At 43.0% G+C, this 18206-nt stretch overlaps 1 protein-coding gene across 1 annotated transcript in view; it reads right to left on the reverse strand.

Annotated features, from left to right (window-relative positions):
• Positions 1-17984, reverse strand: part of ppp2r3a (protein phosphatase 2, regulatory subunit B'', alpha) — a 128131-nt gene extending 110147 nt beyond the window's left edge. Inside the window, exon 1 of the mRNA XM_076977285.1 lies at positions 17742-17984. The gene's annotated coding sequence lies outside the window, so the exon portion shown is untranslated. The remainder of the gene's footprint in view (positions 1-17741) is intronic.
• Positions 17985-18206: the final 222 nt, after the last annotated feature.

Genomic DNA, 18206 nt, shown 5'->3' on the forward strand with positions numbered 1-18206 from the left:
AGCATGCCAGTGTATTTTTGTATTGCTGCAGACATAATGCATAAAAGCAACAGCAGCCACCAGAAGGGATCTGGACTGGGTCACGTGGGAGCGCTCATGGCCACACTGCCATTTTAGGGTTAGGACCTCTAGTATCTTCAGCTCAAACAGGACCTGTAGTATCTTCAGCTCAAACAGGACCTGTAGTATCTTCAGCTCAAATAGGACCGGTAGTATCTTCAGCTCAAATAGGTCTTCCGTCCTAACCATCCGCAAATCAGTATGTATTAGGGTTGTGAATCTTTGGCAATCCCACGATTCGATTCAGAATCGATTCTTGGGGTCACGATTAGATTTTTTCCCGATTCTTTCAGATTCCAACGATTCGATTAAAAAATGATTCTCGATTCAAAACGAGCTACTTCGATCTGCTGGCATGAAAGCAGAGTACATTTATAAAGATTGTCACGTTGTGGGGGGGGCCCCTACCGGTCGCCCCCGGTTACAGCGGCAGCGGTCCTGTTTTTGGTCACGTGATGTTCGTCCCTCAGGTGGGCGGGACCCGTGATCCGTCTCACCTGAGGGTCGTTTGTTCGTCTATATATGTCTTGTCTTTGTACCAGTTGACTGCTGGTTATTATTTCCTTCATTTGGAACAATGCACAGGTTTTTGGTTTGCACACTTTCTATTAAACCATCCTCTTTCCCTGAGACTTGGCATGATCGCTTCCTTTTTGAGTTGCTCACCCTGCCCGTCACAAGTGTATTATAATTGTAAAGGTTTTATCAACATATTGCAATAATGTAAACACACAAAGGTAAATCCAAGACAACATGTCTGATTTATTTATTCTTGCACATGTTTTTAACTTGTACAAACACAACCGACACTGAGAACACTACATTAAACTAATAAAACTGTAGTAAAATAAATAAAAGGCTTAGGCTAGCTGCCAGAACTTGCCACTACTCAAAAATTGAATTATACAAAAATACTGCTCTTTCTGTAAAAACAACAAATTGCTTCGTACAAGAATTAGGCTTAGGCTAGCTGCCTATTTGAATGAATGAATGAATGAATGTTCGATTTATATAGCGCCTTTCCAGATTCCCAAGGCGCTTTACAATTTAACACAGGTACAAGTCACAGATAATCAATCACACACCGGTTTCACACCGGCGTATTTCTGAGAACATGCCACTTCCAGAAACAAAATTACACTTTTTTCCTTAACAAATCACAAAAATTAAAAATATATGAAAGTGCTTCCAAAAATAAAAGTGCTGGTACATTAATAAAATGGGTAGGCTTATATTAGCTGCCAGAACTTCCACGTCACAGATGAAAAAGATATATATATACCGTATTTCCTAAAAGCCGCATATATACATTGAACTGAATACATTTAACTGAACTAATCAGTTTCTGAACAGTGTCTGTTCTGAACAGATTTGGCGTTCAGCCGCTGTTGTGGCGAATTCCGACTCCCCTCGTTTATCCGCATAAAGACGATACAGATTATATTGTTGATTTACGTTTCTATGCATAAATAAGAGCTAGACTTTAATTATCAATCACAGCAAACTGCATTATCTATGTCCAAAGACACACTGGCTCAAGGGTATTAATTATTTTAAATAAAATACACACCGGCTATGCCGAAGTTCACCTCTGACCATGACTTCGCAGTATTACAGCAGTATTATGTCTAAATATCTAGTTAGGACAAAACTAGAGTGCTCAATGAACTAAGTTATAGTCACTGTAACTCCCGAATATCATCTGTAGCATCTTTATGCGTGTGTAAACGATCAAGCCCATTCTTACCCCGGGCTGGGTTGACGGTAAAATCTAAAGTGGATCCAAATGGTTGCTTTCAAAGACTGCAGAGTGTAACGCGGCTCGCGCCACGGAGCGAGGAGACGGACACAATCGCTGAGAAGAGCGAGATTTATTGCAGGGCATTCCATGATCGTCATCGTAGTGGCAAGCAGGGGTCATAACAGGAGAGCCATCAAGGTTGGACAGGTACAGGGGCATAACGATACGGAAAGCAACAAACGACAGCGGGGCAACACGAAACTGAGAAACACATAAACGGTCAGACATCCAAAACAACCGACAACCAGACTGGGGAAATACAGGGACTATATGAACACTGAACTAAACTAGGAACAGGTGGGGACGATTATGACAGGGGCGTGGCGGACAGTCAGGGAATCTCAGAGACAACGAGCGGGGCAGGGTAAACAGGCACGGAACACAGACACGAGGGAACCCAGAGTGGCAGCCACGAGAGGGGGCGTTGCCCTACGTGACACAGAGCCGTTTGGACTTATTTTTCTTCATACTTTAGCGGTTTTGCCTAGCACTACAGTGGCTGAGAAAGCACACCCGTACCCGAAAAAAAATTGATTTTTTGAAAATGAGAATCGATTCTGAATCGTTCAATGTTAGAAACGCGATTCGAGCTCGAATCGATTTTTTCCTGCACCCTTAGTATGTATCTTACTGCTGTCAATATGTTTCAACCTTCCATGTTTACACTCAATTACATTGGATGTCTTTCTCAGGACCTCACCTATCTGCAGATTAGTCTGTGATTACATGAAGACACATCTCAGATACTGTCCACACCACACCCTCCCCAAACCAACTATTAATAGGAATATTACATTGCCGTTACATTTCAACTTCAGTACTCTGTTAAAAACAATGATTTCTCCATTTTGTAAAAAGCACTGCAGCTTCTGAGAATAATCAACCTCTATTATAGTTAACTCAGAACTTATGTTAATAACTACTAAATGATCCATTAAACATGGATGCAAGCAATAATAAAACTAAAACCAACGCCAATTCCGCTATAAATTCTTTATGTAGCTGCAGTTCTTCTATAACAAATAAGAAGCCCTTGTGGTAAATAGCAAAAAGCACATCAGTGACAATACCAGTACCAAATCCATCCAGAAGAGTCATGTACATATTAGCCTACTGCAACAGAAGAGGTGAACTGAAGACCTCTTAATATCTGAGCCCTGTATTAGTGACCCTATCAGAGTCTTGGTACAGATGTCAACTCAGGTTGAACCTGTGGCATTAGACCCTGGCAGCTAGCTAAGTGCTGAACGTTAACACTCCAACACCAACCCTCACACACTACCTATATACTAAGGCTGGGCGATATGGAGCAAAAATAATATCTCGATATTTTTTAGCTGAATGGCGATATACGATATATATCTCGATATTTTTTCTTCCCAAAAGGTAATAACAAAGAGGCAGTAATAAGTCAAATCTACGTCCCAAATGAGTTGCGCGAAGAAGAGAGGCAGGACAGGGCGGAAGTTGTTAAAAGACAAACTCAAGTAAATTCACTATTCACAGTGTTGTGCATGACCGAGTTCAAAACATTGAACAAAACACATTTTTTAATAACTTAAACGTGAATTAGTTCACATTATGTGTCATGAACGGTAGACATCACTGTAAATGAACGTTGGAATTTGTTTCCATTGAAAACTGAGTGACATCTGTTTTCTCTTTTGAAATGCAACGAGAGAAAGTTCCTCCCTCCTGTATTCTCACTGGTGCCGCTTAAATCATGCATCACCAGACAGAAATGGTTTTGACATTGTGTGCGCAATGCATTGTGGGCAACGTAGTGTCCGCATGAGAATAGTTAACATACTGGCTAGTTAATAACATACTGGCTTCCGCACGACGTTACCCGTGATGAATTGCAGCAGAGCGGTGTAGGCATAGCACTTATAAGAACGTATAGTGATTTCTAGCTTGTAGTTGTCACGTCTGGCTCCGCCCCCTTCTAGTCTCGTCGTTTTTATGTTTTCCTTGTTCTTGTTACGCCCCTCTGTTTCAGCTGTTCCGTGTTAGCTCGTCTTAGTTTTACAAGTGTGTGTGTATTGCCTATGTCCAGACTATGCTTTGCATCCCTAATGTATAGACTATACCTTCAGGGATCATTGTCGTTTCTTTATCTCCTAGTTGGTGTGTATATGTATAGACTATACCTTCAGGGATCATTGTCGTTTCTTTATCTTCTAGTTGGTGTGTATATGTCCAGACTATACCTTCAGGGATCATTGTTGTTTATTTATCTCCTAGTTGGTGTGTATATATAGCCTATGTCCAGACTATACCTTCGGGGATCATTGTCGTTTCTTTATTTCCTAGTTGGGTGTGCACGGTATTCACACCTTATCTGTGATTCGTGGTTTTGATTAGCTTCGTGTTTGTGTATGGTTAAAGTCTCTGTTCCATTTTCAGGTTCGTAGTGTTTTAGGTTTTCAGTTCATGTTTGGTCTCCATGTTCTCTAACGTGATATCGTGCCTGGCAATACATGTATGTTCTGTTAGACTTCATGTTCATGTATGGCCGTTACTTGCTTCCCGTGTGTTTGTTCATGTCAGTGTATGTAACAATTAGTTGTACTCTTGTGTTTGGTCTAGTTTTGTGCCCTTGTCATTTCCGCTGCCTTTTAGGGCGTACTCACACTAGGCTCTGCGATCCGGGCCCGGGCACGGTTGCCTGCCGAAGCACGGTTCGTTTGGCTAGTGTGAGCGCTCCAACCGTGCCCGGGCCCGGATCAGTTAACCGTGCTCGGGCCCGCTTTGAAGAGGTGGGCCAGGGCACGATTCATGTGGACTCGGGCACGGTTCGCTTCTAGTGTGAGCGCTATCCGTGCCCGGGCCCGCTTGGTGCCTCGTCTGATTGGTTCATTTCGCTGGAACTCAAACATGACATCAGTGATGCGACGCTCACGTTAAACAGTCATAGCGGCAAAGCGATTAGCAGACAATCGTTGTGTTAAATGATCGATAAATCTGTGCTTGCACCGTGTTTCTGCACTCCCAAAACGACTCCAAAAATACAATAAAAAGAGAATCATGAGCTCTATAGTGTTGTGTGAGCGCGCTTTTTTTTCCAAATAAAGCGGCGTTGTGATGACGTAAGCGTGCTCGGGCCGGGTTGATGAAGGCAGTGTGAGTGCAGGCCAGAGGGGGAGTGGGGAGGGGGGATAACCGGGCCCCAGCACGGATCCAGCAAACCGTGCCTAGTGTGAGTACGCCCATAGTGTATTAAGCGTTAGTTCTCTATTCATCATGCCACGTCATTCGCGGTCCACTCGCGTGTCGTGATGTGAAATAAAATCTAATGAGATTGTACTATCTACTTCGCATTTGTGTCCGCCCCTTGATTGCGCAACAGCCAAATCGTGAAAAAAGTATTTGAATATCTCACGAAAAAAAGTAAAATGAACTGAACTTTGAACGTGAACTGTTCATGAAATACTTCCACACTACTGATGTAGCTCCTCGTTTAGGAACTAAATCATTCACAGTGTGAGCACTGCTGCTCTCTCCGCTGTTGGCCATGGTTATTTTGCGCGCTGCACGCACAACCTGCGTCCTTGCGTCATAATGTCGCGATATAGCGAAATCCTATCGAATAAAGAAATGTACCGGTATTTTTGTGAACGATATTATATCGCCCACCCCTACTATATACCCAACCCTCACACTCCACCCATATACCCAACCATCACCCAACCATCATACTCCACCCATATACCCAACCCTCACACTCCACCCATATACCCAATCATCACCCAACCCATATTACTAGCCCTAACACCTGACTGCCACATCCAGCCCCCACACCTGATGGCCTCATCCCACTTTGCCTCAACTAAAAGTCATATTTATAAACACAATTAGGACTGACTGCATTTGTCGTGACAAGGGTTGTTTTATTCACTCCCCATTTTTCTCCTAGTCTTCCACTGGGATCCACCCTGTTTGTGAATCTCTGCTTCCCCAGAATGACCAGCAAAGCTGAAGGGAATAGCATAAGAGAAAAGAGAAAACTTTCCCAGTGGGAGGGTGGGAGGGGAGGGGGGGACAGGGCTGCAGCCATACCCCCCCCCCCCCCCCACTACCACCACCACCATCACCACCACCACTACTACCATCACCACCACCATCACCACCACCACCACCACCATCACCACCACCATCACCACCACCACCACCACCATCACCCTCACTACCACCACCACCATCACCATCACCACCATCACCACCACCATCACCATCACTACCACCATCATCACCATCATCACCACCACCATCACCACCATCTTCACCATCACCACCACCTTCACCACCACCACCACCATCACCGTCACCATCACCACCATCACCATCACCACCACCACTACTACCATCACCACCACCATCACTACTACCATCACCACCACCATCACCACCACCCTCACTACCACCAACACCATCACCACCACCACCATCACCCTCACTACCACCACCACCATCACCATCACCACCATCACCACCACCATCACCATCATCACCACCACCATCACCACCATCTTCACCATCACCACCACCATCACCACCACCACCATCACCACACCACACCACACCACCATCACCACCACCACCAAAACCCAGCACATTAATGTATTCCTGCAGTTTACATTTAACCGTTTATGAAGAAGGTATTTAGTGTAGTAGAGCCCAGGCTAAGATCACTGTCTACTGCTGCACTGATCACAGGTTCACAGGTGAGAGTGAGTTTAAACATGTCTGAAACTCCTGCTTCATACAGACCACAGACCTCCATGAACTGGGATGTTAGTCTTGAGCCGTATGGGCTGGACGGTCATATTGGCTGGGCTGAGCGTTGGGGTTTGTCTAAGGCCTGGGTTAGGGTTAACCCCATACTCTAGAGCAGCGTTTCTCAACCGGGGTGCCGCGGCACCCTGGGGTGCCGTCTGTCTTCATCGGGGGTGCCGTCAAAATATTCTGATGTGAAATAAAAAACTATAGTTTTAAAAATTGAAGTTATTATACGCTTAAAAAATCATTAAAATGTATTTCATATGACCAGATCTCTCAAGTTTGGTGGGCGTGAGCTTTTTTTCAGGCGGGGGGGATTGGAATCTGTCGCGATGGTTAGTGTAGCGGCTGTGTGTGTGTGTGTGTGTGTGTGTGTGTGTGTGTGTGGGGAGCGGGCTGGCTAAAGTCTACCAAGAAACAGCGCGATCTATATTCTGATTGGTTCAACCTGTTATAATATACAACCGATGGATTGGCTGAATATGCTGCGGTGTGCGGCGATTAGATTATTTAAAAAATAAATTAATAATAATAATATTCAAGCGTGAGAAATTCCATGTGTGGCGTGAGAGCGTGTGAAATCGCTAAATATGCGTGAGTCTCACGTTCAAAGCGTGCATATGACCTGCATATGACCAAGGTCAGCACGTGATTACGCAGGTTTCCCACTTACTGTAAGTCACATTTATCTGCTCTCTGTCTTAATAATCACTTTTTTTGTGTTATGTTGGCCGGGAGATGGTTGCAGAGAGTATGTTTTCAGGGTTGCCAACGCTCACGAATTGAGCATGAGACACACGCATTTGACCGTTTTCACACGCTCTCACGGCACACTTCCGATATCTCACATCCGAAAAAAATGTGAGATATCGGAATATATCGTGATATCGTGAGATATAAGTTGTTGACCCCCCCCCCCCCCCCCCCCCCCGGTCATCAACTTACGTCTCCACCCCCCCACCCCCCAAAGCCTGTGTTTTTAACGCATTGTAAACTGGGGTGCCTTAAAATTTTGCATGCATATAAAGGGTGCCACAACTGAAAAAAGGTTGAGAAACACTGCTCTAGAGTTAGGGTTAGGGTTAACCCCATACATAGGGTTAGGGTGAGCACTAAGGAATATGTTAGGATTAGGTATGTATGGGTGGGGTTAGGGTGAGCACTAGGGTAAACCCCACTAGGGTAAACCCCACTGCCTGGACTAAGAGTCCTGGATCGTTCTTGTGCCCACCATATTGTGCAGTGTTTTCCTGCTCTGACACACCTGAACACAGCAGCTAATTACCAAGACATTCATGAGCAGAAAGAGACAAGTGAGTGCAGGAAGCTGCTGTTGTACACAAGAGGGGGGGCAAGTCTGTTAGGGGGGTGGGGTCGTGGAAAAAAAGGAAAGGCAGAGAGTATGAAGGGTCAGGACTCGGCAGCAGTGAGTCATGGGAGAGGCAGCAGGGCGGGGGAGGGGAATACAGCAGGGTGCTGATGGAAAAGGTCGTGTTTTGGAAGAGAAGCCTTTTTCTCCCGCATGTGCTAAATAGTTTAGCATCCACTGCGCAATGTTCGTGGCTGGGATGGCAATGGCAAGGATGGAGCAGGAAGCAGGGTGGGTTTCCACCGCCCGACACTGTTGTAATGCCCAGACCAAGCGGTAAACACAGGCCAATGCAAGATGCATGCATCCTCAGCAGTTCAAACTGGATCATTACGTGGTTGTTTGGCACACGTCTGCAACAAAGCCATGTCACACTCCATTCATTCCCAGTGCATAAATACAATTCATTTCACATCAACTTAAAAACAAATGCACAAAAGCTAGTTTCCACATTTACATTCGCAACAGGACTAGTGTGGACGGCGTATCACTGAAGCAACACAATAGACTTGTTCTCCTTTTCTCTACATTTTTTTCTCTCCTTCCTTTGTATTTCTTCCTCTGGAGAACTTGGCACAGGAAGAATGTTCTTCTGTGCCTGAGGGAATTTCACAAAGAGAGGCAGTGTTGGAGCGAGGACACAACAATCAAGAACTCCATGCACAGCCGCCTCGCAGGCCTGCTGCATTCCATACGCCCCTGGGGGTGGGGCATAACTCCTTACTCCGCCCCCAGGACAGGGCCTTATAGCAATGAAAAAGGCTCAGAAAAACTAGCTCAGAACAAACCATGCATTCTTTTTCCAAGTCAAACCAGGTGTTTATTGCTTCTGAATTTCAAAAAAGTGTTTATCATAAACATAAGCTACATTAAATCACAGATCGGAATCATAGAGTCAAATGAAATATCACCTCTGCACAGATGTGTGACTGCTGGACACTTATGCATTAATGTGGTTAATGTGAACTTATGCGTACATGGGCCTTAAGCTAGTGTTTTACTTAAGTTAGGGTTTTACTCGAATGCTGTCCATGGTGTAAATGATGAGTAAACAAATCAATGTCACATATTGAAATGGAAGTTAAGCTTACATCATCCCAGAGACATCAAACAAAACCTCTATACTTGCTATTCTGTGCAAGTCTTCCTTCTTGAAGAAACTTTGTCCAAAGTATAAACTCCAGTATGCCTAAAAGTAAAGTAAAGGTTTCCCTTGTTCTGAACTGTACACAGTGCAGAGAACCTGATGAGAGGTGCAAGAGACGACTGGCTTTGTTCAGGTCAGCTTTGAGAACTCAGCGGAGCTCTGCTGACCTTATCAGCCTGACGTGTGAAAACAGCACTCAGAAAAGACCAGATCTGTGCACTCTGCCTTTATTCCTATATAAGGACTTATAACAGATCCTGGAGCAGAGGGCTCGGGAGAAGCAAGCTGTCCCAAAGCCAGAGTGCTTATCAAAGCTACAGGAGAAGATTCCCCATCCCAACAGCACAAATGGGGCAGTCATTGCCTGGTGGTAGGGAACTGGTCTTGTGACTGGAGGGTCATGGGTTCGATTCCCAGACCTGAGGCCATGACTGAGGTGCCCTTGATCAAGGTACCTAACCCCAACTGCTCCCCGGGTGCCGGGCTAGGGCTGCCCACCGCTCTGGGCACGTGTGATCCACAGCCCCCTAGTAATCACTAGTGTGTGTGTGTATGTGCACCACAGCCCCCTACTAATCACTAGTGTGTGTATGTGTGTGTATGTGTTCTAACTGCACAGATGGGTCAAATGCGGAGGACAAATTTCGATTGAGGTGTAAAATTCACAATTGACAAATATGGCACATTTTCATTTCAAATCAGTGTGTGCCAGAGCATATGTGAGCACAACTAGAGCCGATGATGCTAGCAAACAACTACCTGGTCAGGTAACTCTAAACTGACTACCTGGTCAGGTAACTCTAAACTGACTACCTGGTCAGGTAACTCTAAACTGACTAACTGGTCAGGTAACTCTAAACTGACTACCTGGTCAGGTAACTCTAAACTGACTACCTGGTCAGGTAACTCTAAACTGACTACCTGGTCAGGTAACTCTAAACTGACTACCTGGTCAGGTAACTCTAAACTGACATTTAAGGTTAGGTAGATGTTCTGCCATCTTCAGTTTCACCTCAGGCTGGATTTTGCTCTTCTGACCAGTTTGTCCACCTGCAACCATAAGCAATCTATAAAAAACCACCAGCAAATTCAAAAGACCCTCCAAGTATCTTGAAGCCTCCATTTCCCATTAGCTCATGAAGCAAGAAAGTGAAGTATAAACTCTGGGCTGCATTATTATTATTATACATTATTGTTCCTTGGCGGGAACTAAAATCTTCAGTCACAACAGCCACATACAGATATGATGCATGGTTTAAATGATTTTAGCGAACCAATCATCTGTTAATCATCTGTCGTTAATTAACGGATTGTTAATTAACTGGTCCTTTTTGTATGTATGCATGTGTCATGTGCATGTGTCAAGCTTTGTGACAATGGCTGTTGTAAAAAACACAAAAAAATGTTAAATAGTTAAATACACAAAATTTCCATAGAAACAGGATATTTCAGACAGAGGTCCTTCATAAGTTGTGCATAAAATATTATAAATAATAAATAATATAATAATTAAAATATATAAGACAATAACATAATAAATAAAAATCCAATAAATAATAATAAATATATAATAAATAATGAAACTGTATAAATAATTCCCCTCTAAATCTTTTTTTCTTTGTCCTTCAAGCTCAGGTTCTCTACCAGTATTTATATACACACACGCACACATTTTGTGTTTATCGATTTTGTGCAAAACAGTAATCAAGCAATGGTTTGACAAACTGTATAATCATACTGCTGCCCTCTGTCATCAACCTCCTAACCCTACACTGCTGAAGGAGTCATCCCTCCCTCGGCTGTCTGCAGGCCTACCAGGCCGTGCTACACACCTCTTTAAGGTCTCACTGAACCACAGCAGTCAGTCTACAGCCTTGAGTGCCTTATCTTCAAGGTTTATCTTCAAGGGTTAAACATCATATGAATTCACATACAGGTAAGACTATAGTTATATCCAGTCATATTCCATATGCTTATCATGGTATAACAGATGGCAGTTACTATGGCAATGCTCATTTTTAAATAGGTTCCACAGCCTTAGTGCCAGACACAGATTGATTCTTCACCCACAATGCATTCTTAATGCCTATCAATACAGCTGAGATGTGTGTGTGTGTGTGTGTGTGTGTGTGTGTGTGTGTGTGTGTGTGTGTGTGTGTGTGTGTGTGTGTGTGATTACATATGAAATTCCTGTCTACAGTGAATAGAAGAACAGATGCCAAAACTAAATATCATAGGTTTATATGTCCTAATCAAAGAAGAGCCACTTTATGTTTACAGCATCAAACAACTATTACCCAACAGACAAAACAGCCTGAATTTAATGCAATGGAATTTGGTCTAAACAGGATATACTGCTTCCCACCAGTGTTAATCTTGCAAAAATATTTGATTCTGCAGTAGAGACTGTAAATCAGTTCTTTCCTCTCAAAGACACACAATCTCAAATTTACCATCTTAAAGGTGAATAAAGACACTGGAGAGTATTTTACTACCATTTGTACATAGAGCCACTCATTAGGTGAGTCACATCTTTTTCAGTTGCCAGAGCTGCTCATTTAAAACAAAGTGCCTCACCCACCCATAACAAAAAAGTCAGAAAGTAAAACTGCTGTAACCCTACTGTGCCCTGTAAGAAGCCTGTAAGAAGCCCTCCTTCTCCATCAGCGTAGAGAATGCTGACAGCTCAGAGTGGCAGTCCTGGTGTGCTGCCATTATGCTGCAGTTCCTGTGGTGTGTGGTAGACAAACCAACAGTCTGCACTGGAGGAGCTATGAGCTACTGCATTATCTTAGTAATAAATCTGTGTTTTACACACACAACAAGCTTCTATTTCATAACAGAATAATAGAGTACCACATTATCAACAGCACAAGCTCTGTTCCTGTTCCTGGCATTCTCAGAAGCATTAAAGACCATCTCAGCTAGTGTCACTGGGCCCTCCGCATTTACTGGGATTTATTTAATCTAAAATCTCAAATACATTCCTCCTTAACTCCTCTATCCAACATACTTCAGCATGGGAATTGGAAATGGATCAATGGACCAACATAATGAAGTCCATCTCAAGCATTTAAAGGTGATCCGAGAAAGTAGGATGTAAGGAGGATTGATGACTGAGTCTACGTACACACACAGACTCACAGCACATAGAAACCTTGTCTTTACCAGGGCACCTGCCATAAACCTGGAACTAAAAGTTTATAATAATATAAAAATGATCAAAAACATGGTGATCAAATGAAACTTTTTATGAGAAAATCTTATCAAAGTCAACTGAATTTACAGTTTCCATAAACATACCACATTACTGAAGGCTAGAGCATGAGTTTTTAAGTATGTGATGCACACATGGAATAATGTTTTGATTTGATCATTTAGTTTGTAATTAGGCCTTAGTGTGAGCAGCTCTGTTAGGCCCAGTATCAGGTGATTCAGCAGTTCAACAAGCCAGGAATAAATGACAGCGTTAAAGTAATGCTTCAGGGAGCAAGAACTTCTCATGTGGCAAAATAATTTTGCTCTCAGTCCCTCTGTCCTCACTTTGTAAGGTTGCATGGTGGTGAGGAAGAGATGAAAGGAAAGGAAATGAGGACATGCTATGAAAGAAATGAGAAGATGTATGTAGCCACTGCTGAAAGATCATGAGTGTATCATAACACCTCAGCACAAGGAAGCACCTGCACATATCACACTAGAGACAAAGTATGATGATGTCTCCATCCTGTGCATCATGGTACCCCATCATCCACTAATGTCTCGTCTGCGCGCACACACACACACACACACATGCATGCAGACTAGGGGTGTGACGAGACACTCAGCTCACGAGATGAGACGAGACACGATATTGGGTTCACGAGAACGAGACGAGATGAGATTTAAGAACACAAATTACAAATTATATGACTGGACAACAGACTTTTATTTAACTGAGTTACACATGCATTTTGAAATGTTTTATATTAACTCTTAACATGCATGATGTAAGCATGAACTTTGAATAAACTTCTTCCTCTACAAATTGAAATTAAAATAAAATTTCATAAAAGTTAAAATAAAATAAATAAGATTAAATATTTCTCCTTTTTTCAAGTGCAAACAATATTACAGTGAGTCCCCGATTAATGACGTTGTTAGAGACTGTAAAGTCCGTCGTAACCCTAGATTTAGATACGCTTTGATCATAAATACAGTATAGAAAAAAACTATCAATGTTCTCGTGCGTACAGCATGAGAAAGAGCGATTGCGTTGCTGAGATGGGCTTATCGTACACAACACTCCACTACACTTCACTGTGCTGCCACTGCTCCTCCGTGCAACGCGCGAAATAAAATAAAAAGTCGGTCGTAACTCCAGTTCGTCGGTAACCAGACCCGTCGTTAAGAGGGTACTCACTGTATTGTAGAGTCGGGCCAATGGGCGGTGCCAGACAGTGAGGTCATTACCCATGAGCCCTTACGGCTCCGGCCCTGTTATGCATGTTATGTGATATTTATGTTTGTATAGTGTTATTAATGATTATTAATTGTGTATTGTTAGTTAAGTCACCCCGTCCATCCTTTTATGTACATGTGCATTATCTGAGTTCCCCCTCCATGTATGTGTAACGTTGCCGTCTCCGTGACCTCCCCCATGTGCAAGGCCAAGCTATTTGAGGCCTCGAGTTTCTGTGGCCTCCTTCTCGCACACCACGCCACAGTATTATGTGCAAAACAAAAAGTTCTTCTCTGTCAATACAGAGTGCAAATGGTGCAAAAAGAGCCTGACCAAGTATGTCACTGAATTTGCTGCAACTACACTGCCATGTTCATTTTTAAGAATATTAGCCTTGCCACACTGCTCCCGATATCCTTTACTGTCTCAACTTGCCAAAGCGCCTTTCTGTCCCTGCTACCTCTGTTCAAGTGAGATATGTTGATCTGAGTACTGAGCTGTGGTGGTGCTGTAAATGTCTCTGTATCCTGCTCGTATTGGCCGCGGTGTACGGCATTATTTTCATACAATGTTTGTATATGGTCAGTGTCTTATCAGTCACTCTCTTGCCATTTATCATTTCCGCTGGGTACCCAAAATGCTGCCAAACTAACGATGTGAAAGTGGTGGGGGCATCTTCAATAGTAATACCTGTATTTTCACACCTCATTCTGGCTGCTTGCTGGATCACATCTCACGAGATAGATTTTTAACGAGACAAGAAATCTCGCGAAGTTACATCTTGTGAGATCTCGTCACACCCCTAATGCAGACACATGCAGACCTAGACACAAAGACGCGCAGACCTTAAACCATTAGCTTTAGACAATTTTTCTGTATGTTGTAAAAAGCCAACAAGGCTACACAAGGCTAGCAAACATTTCTGAACCAAGCTTGATTTACATTCAGAGTGCCTCTCTTTTTTTGAAGCAATACATTTTGTCAATGTGGGCAACAGGTACATTCAAGATTGGTACTCACCCTTTGACCCACAGAGACTTTGTTGCAAAAATTGAGCTGAATGTCAAGAGGACAAATCAGAAGCCACACAGATAAACAACAAACCCAGAACATCGTCTTCCTCCAACAACAAACACAGAGCATCCCATCCTCACAGAGCATATCTGGATGACTGATAGGAGGTGTGAGTGTGCAGCTGTTAATGTTAACATGGTGATAATGATCACTTACTTAAAAGGCCTACAAACACAGGAGTGGACAATTCTCAAGAAAAGTATTCTTTGCAATAATATCTTCAATGCCATCATGTTTCATGCAAAATTCTAATGGAGCTACCGTTTTGATATTTGATCTGACAATAAAGTATTATCTAATCCAATCTTATCTTTTTCATATACACCTTGCTGAAAATTCATTGATGCAGTATTCTTAGACCTGGGCATTGTGAACCCCAGTTCTGGTTGTATACCAACTGCTAGAATTCCTGGCTCTATTTCTGGAAGAATGATTCAATTACGACCTAAGTGGAGTTAGACGTCTAACAAACACAATACTAGATGAAAGTTCAACATTTATGGAAAATTTCTACTAAAACCCCTTTTTAGTTTAGAACTAAAGATGGTCTGTGATACGAATGGTCAATACCCAATCAGCTCACAAACATAATTTGGTTGGCATAACTAAGACATGCACAGTAAGGAGAACTAATAAAGCCAAACAAGTACTCAAGCTCACCAGAACCTAAAACAACAAACAGAAATACATGACCAAGCCAATCAGAAAGGAAACAGATAATTAAGGTACAAACAAGCCCTAAGGTTGGTGCAAACACTATAATTATTGTGTGGAAATATATTCTTTATGAAGAGAGGACAAGGAGGAGCCTGAGACCCAGCTGGACAGGGCTGTGTGTGTGTGTGTGTGTGTGTGTGTGTGTGTGTGTGTGTGTGTGTGTGTGTGTGTGTGTGTGTGTGTGTGTGTGTGTGTGTGTGTGTGTGTGTGTGTGTGTGTGTTTATTAGTCAGAGCTGTCTGCTGTTCCTGAGGATCTTGTCCAGGTGTGGACTTCATGAGAGACACTTAATTGCAGCTGTCTTTGCTTGTCCTGCATGTGCGGGGACAACCATTCAAATCAAAATAACCACCATAGTACGTGAACAACAGCCTCTGTGTGAATGACTGAGCACTTCCGTTACAGATTCCTGACAAGCTTAAGCAGGCAGTTTGGAATTAGTTACAAAGCTAACGAATCTGCCATATTTCAGACTCGTATATTGGGGGAGGAGTGCACCAAGCAGCCCCTCGTTCCTCAAACGTCCAAGATCTCATAAGCAAAGAGATGTGAGTAATGAGCCCAAAATAGACTGTAAGGAGCAAACAAAGCATCTCCAAAATTACAAGGTTTGCTTTGACTAAATAAAGCACAGAAAAAAACGAAGGAGAGCTATAGCATATCTCCAGAACTGAGATACGAGTTCCTGAGTCACATGGAGTAAAGGGTTATCGGCAGCAGGCTGATGGCAAGCATCTACAGAAGGCCTCATTACTGCTGTCTTTTCCTGCCCTGTGTATTGTCATCCGCACAAAAAGATAAAGATTTGGTTCTTTTTATGACACCCTTCAGAAGTCCTCACCATTTTGCAGATAAAGACAGCAAGTCCTAGACATTCCAATTTAATATGTGCCAAGTAAAAACCTCACACATCTTTCATATAAGACTGGATTAATAACTAGGCTTTTAATAGAACAAAGTACTAGGTTGTTTAATGTTACTATGTTACAGTACACCAGTAAATTAACAATATGATAAGATACCAACATATGCAAAGATTAATGTCAATATCTGAAACAGTATATGAATACCATAATGTCAGAATCAATCTTGATAACAGATTACAAACATTACACTATTGGTTCAATTCAACTCAATACTTCTGCACCTTATCAATTTCTGCAATCTGTGATTTTCATTAGGTCAAAAAAAATCACACATCCAGTTTCTAGAATATACCACATCGCAGTCCACCGCCTTGTACTGTGGGAGGCATGACCTCTTAACCTCGCCCACCTCCCCCCACCCCTGCCCCCACCTCCAGTACAAAGGAGCTCAAGGCAGGGACGCAGAACTCCCACGCACTGTAGTGAGCTCAGGTCACTAGAAGGTGGCAGCTAACCAGAGCGACAACATTACTATTTCTCTACTAAACAGGAAAACACAACGGGACTCACCTGACCCCTAAAATGATATATTCTGGTTCTTTAGAGACGATTAACTAAACAAACCTTACCGCTCACATCCGGCCCTATTTTGGGCTAATTTCACAGGAAACGACTCCAGTGTTCTGGGTCCAGCGCTAGTGAGCAGAGCGCGTGACAAACGCCGCGCGCACCGAGGTTGACACGCGCGTGCAGGCGAGCGTTCCAACCACACCCGCAGAGAAGAGACACTCGAGTATTTATAAAGACATCACACTCATATATTTATGAAGACCACATCACACTCATCTGATCTTCCGAGCATTAAGCGCATTTAAACGCATCAGTATGGAAAGGACGCGATCTACCAAACGTTTCAGAAAATCAGATCCTCGTTGACAATCTAAAGTTTAGTCAGTTGTACAATCACTTATTTACTGTTTACAGAAAAATCCAGGAGAAGACAAAAATCAAACAAGGGTAATAAAATGTGCTTTCTATATGTGTATACTGAGCCGAAACGGTTAAGCCAAAAAACTTTTCCCTGTTGATAGAAGGTTAGCAGAAGATTCATCATTAAGATGATGCAAGGCTGATCTGAACGCAGAGCTGTTCCTCACACACGAGCTTCCTTCACATTCACCTCACACAGCTGTTGTTACAATGAGTAGATGAAACATCCAAACGGTTCACGTTTTTATAATGCAGGTCTGGGAGTGGAAACCCGTCAGTGCGAATCAGAAACATGTAGACTACCGAACAGAGAATGCCCTTATATCAACATTATATCAACGATTTAATCCGACGAACAAGTGGATCAAAACTTTTGCCTTCCACAGTAGCCAATGGTACCTGCATTAACATTTGACAAGCAGACGCAACTTTCACTCAGATTAAAGACGAGACTAACACCGAGGTCAGACTAACACTGTCGTTCGACACATTAACAGGTACCTTCGTGTTCCAGGTTCAGTTCGATATCCGAGTCGCCGTTGCTCGTTTGAAGCAGACGAATATCCTGAACAATACTTTCATTTCTGATCCGTCAACATCAGGCCAGTCCGCGATCACGGTGATAACGCGACACCGCACCGCCCGTGAGGAGTGAGCTGCTGTGAGGAGTGAGACGCACCGCGGAGTGAGCTGCACCGCGGAGTGACAGGGTGCTGGGGAGTGCAGCCGGAGCACACCCACCCTGGGGGGAGTATAGCAGCCTGACTGGGGCGCCAATTCCTAAATAGTAACACTGAGAAGTATTCACTAAATTCGATATAATCTACATACGCAAGACGTATAGCACTATGTAAAAAACATCGTTCTATTTTTTTATTTGAATCAGCACGTTTCATTATTTGGCGTTCGAAGGAAATAATGATTTATTTACAGTATTTGTCTGCATTACTTGTTTATTTTTATATT

This window comes from Brachyhypopomus gauderio, chromosome 16, assembly GCF_052324685.1.
Source record: "Brachyhypopomus gauderio isolate BG-103 chromosome 16, BGAUD_0.2, whole genome shotgun sequence".
Lineage (NCBI taxonomy): Eukaryota > Metazoa > Chordata > Actinopteri > Gymnotiformes > Hypopomidae > Brachyhypopomus > Brachyhypopomus gauderio.